Genomic DNA, 3,146 nt, shown 5'->3' with positions numbered 1-3,146 from the left:
GGTCCCTGTGCTTTGCTAAGCTTGTTCTAAGTAGGAGCTTTAGACCACCGAGCCATCTCACCAGCCCCTAAAGCAGTAAATTTTCTTAGGAAATGTTGCAGATAGTTTATAGAAAGTAAAGACAAGCAGTGCAATAAGCATACATCCAGAGGTATCACATACTGGTCTTAAGAGTTCCATGTATTTTTGCGCCTTTTATTTTCATTTTAAAGATGAGGAAGTGTAGCTGGGCATGATGACATATGCATGTAATCCCAGCACTGGGGAAGCTGAGGCAGTAAGATCGCCCGGAGTTGGAGGCCACCCTGGGCAACCAAGCAAGTTCAAGAGCGGCCTAAGCTACACAGGAGACCTAAAGAAGAAGAAGGAAAAAGAAAAAAATAAATAAAAGACAAAGGCTTGAGGATAGGATTGTTGCCTAGCATGCCTCAGGCTCTGGATTCAATCCCCAGCACCATACACAAAAAATGTGTAAAATAAAGATGAGGAAGGTGAGACATTAAGTGATTATAGACAGCGAAGTTTATACCTTAAAAGTCTTCCCAAATTAACATTTAAGTTAATGTCTATTCCTCCTAATTTTTCTAGTAAATTTTCAAGCCTTAAAAAATAGGATTGGGGGGCTGGTGAGATGGCTCAGTGGTGTAAAGCACCTACTTAGAACAAGCTTAGTAAAGCACAGGGACCGCGGTTCAATCCCCCAGCACCACATGCCAGCCAGCCCTGCCCCCTGGTGGGCTGAGCTGACCATACACACACACATATAAATAAAAATTAAAAAAAAAAAAAATAGGATTGGGGGTGCCGGGGAGATGGCTCAGTAGAATAAATGCTTGCCTGACAAGCACAAGGACCTGAGTTCAATCCCTGGTTCCACAAAAAAACCCAAACAAACAAAAAAAGAATTGGGCCGGGGAGAAGGTTCAGTGGAATAAGCTTTTCCTCAGCAAGTGCAAGGGTTTGAGTTCAATCCTCGGTTCTGCCAAAAAGGATTTGGGGCCAAGGAGATGGCTCAGTACAATAAGCACTTCCCTGGCAATCACAAGGGCCTGAGTTCAATCCCTGGTTCTGCCCTCCCCCAAAATGGACTGATGTATATTAAAGACCTTCATTTTCCATGAAGATCTTCATCTTTCCAGGTTTACGAATGCTTTTCTTTTTCTTTTTGTCGGAACCAGATATTGAACTCAGACCTTTGGGCTTGCCAGGGAAGCACTTATTCTACTGAGCCATCTCCCCGCCCCCTATAAATGCTTTTCTAGTACAGTATTGTATTCATTTTAGTGTTGGGGACTGAACATGGGGCTCTCTCACCCCTACCCCAACCTAAAACCTAAGCACAGGCTCTACCACTAAGTTGCAGATCCTAGTTATTTAGCATCTACATTTACCAAATGGCTTCCATGTAAGGAAGTGCACCAGAAAAAGTTTCAGGGCTCCCCGCTAAATATTTATGGTTTCTCTCTAACCTAGGAATTATAAAATGCTTACCTAGCATGTGTGGGGTCCTGGGTTTAATCCCAGAAAGGAGAGGCAGGAGTGAATAAGGGTTGGGAATATAGGGCAGTGGTAGTGACAGAGGAGGTAGGGTGCAGCAAAACTGGCTGGAGAGGTGGATGGTTCCTGTCAATGCAGAGCCCAGGTAAGAGCCAAATATTCTGTGGACCCTGTATGTGGAACTTCTCTCTGGCTCCCACGAGGTAGGGGCAGCATAAAAGAGATCAGAGTGCACGGGGAGCCCACTATGGTGGCTCCACTGTGCACTTTTATTTTTCCCTTTTATCCTTTTTTCTCTTTGTTCAGCTCAAGTCAGCTCTGCAAAGCCAGTTTTTCCATTAATCCTCCCCCCTCACCTTTGAAACAAACTCTGGACACTGTTTTTTGTATGTTTTGGATTTTTAGTATTTTTTTAAGACAAGATCCTCCACTCCCTACAATCCTCCTGCCTCAGCCTTTGGAGTCCTGGGATTATAGGCATGCACCACCAAGCTTGGCCCTCGTTCTTGGCTCTCTCATCCAAATATTTGTGGCAAAAAGGACATGGAATACTTTTGTTTGATGAGCCATTTCAAGGAACTACCAGAAAATAACAGAGTGCCTGCCCTGGATTCCAACCCCAGCACAGAGAGAAAGTAAGAGAGGGAAGATAAGGTGATGCTAGTGAGAGGGTTCAAAAATGATAACTAGGGGCCCAGTAGAATAAGTGCTTGCCTGGCAAGCGCAAGGGCCTGAGTTCAATCCCCGGTACCGCATACCATGCCAGCTGAGGCAGGAGGATCACTGTAAGTCTGAACTGTGTAGTGAGAGCCTGTAGTAAATAAATTAAAAAATAAAAAGATTTTTTTAAAAATGGTAATTACATAGAGGTGTCAGCTATCACATTTCTGGTGATTCCACATTCCAGAAAACATTAACCTATATGAAAAAACATCAATCTATACACTTCAAATATGTACAGGTCTTATTATTGTTTCTTTTTCTGGAACTGGAGAATGAAACCAGGGCTTCCTTCCTCTGTATAATTTTTTTTTTCCTTTTTGGAGACAAGGTCTGATTTTGTAGTTCAGACTGACCTTGAACTTGCCATGTAGCTCACCATGGACTCTGCTGGTGCTGATCCTCCTAGCTCAGCTTCCTGAGTGCTGAGATTACAGGCGTGTGCCACCACATCCAGGTTTGTGCATTTTTTTTTTTTTTTTAAGTTCTCACAAGCGGCATGTGTGGAGGTCCTGCGGATCTGTTTCTTGCTTCAACAGTGTTTGGACGGAACAGACCTGGGAGCTCCCTCTTTCATCTTCCTATCCACCTTCCAGGTACAAATTTTGGGAACATCTTGCCTATCTCCTCCTTCCAGGACTGGACAACACCGTTCTTTTGTGGGTAGCTCCTTATTGCTGATCAACCATGACCTCTCAGATTCGTCAAAATTATTCCACCGGGGTGGAGGCTGCTGTCAACTGCTTGGTGAACCTGCACCTGCAGGCCTCCTACACCTACTTCTCTCTGGGGTACTTTGACCCAGATGATGTGGCTCTGGAGAATGTGGGCCATTTCTTCTGTGAGCTGGGCAAGAAACGCGAGGGTGCCAAGCATCTCCTGAAGATGCAAAACCGGCACGGTGGCCGTGTATTCTTTTTTTTTTTTTT

At 44.4% G+C, this 3,146-nt stretch overlaps 1 pseudogene; it reads left to right on the top strand.

Moving 5' to 3' along the window:
- Positions 1–2,904: 2,904 nt before the first annotated feature.
- LOC101565806 overlaps positions 2,905–3,146 on the top strand; it is a 10,326-nt pseudogene continuing 10,084 nt past the window's right edge.

This window comes from Octodon degus, unplaced genomic scaffold (genome assembly GCF_000260255.1).
Source record: "Octodon degus isolate 3935 unplaced genomic scaffold, OctDeg1.0 scaffold00001, whole genome shotgun sequence".
In the NCBI taxonomy this organism is placed as follows: domain Eukaryota; kingdom Metazoa; phylum Chordata; class Mammalia; order Rodentia; family Octodontidae; genus Octodon; species Octodon degus.
The sequence above is the reverse complement of the archived record's forward strand: the minus strand, read 5'-3'. Positions and strand labels throughout refer to the sequence as shown.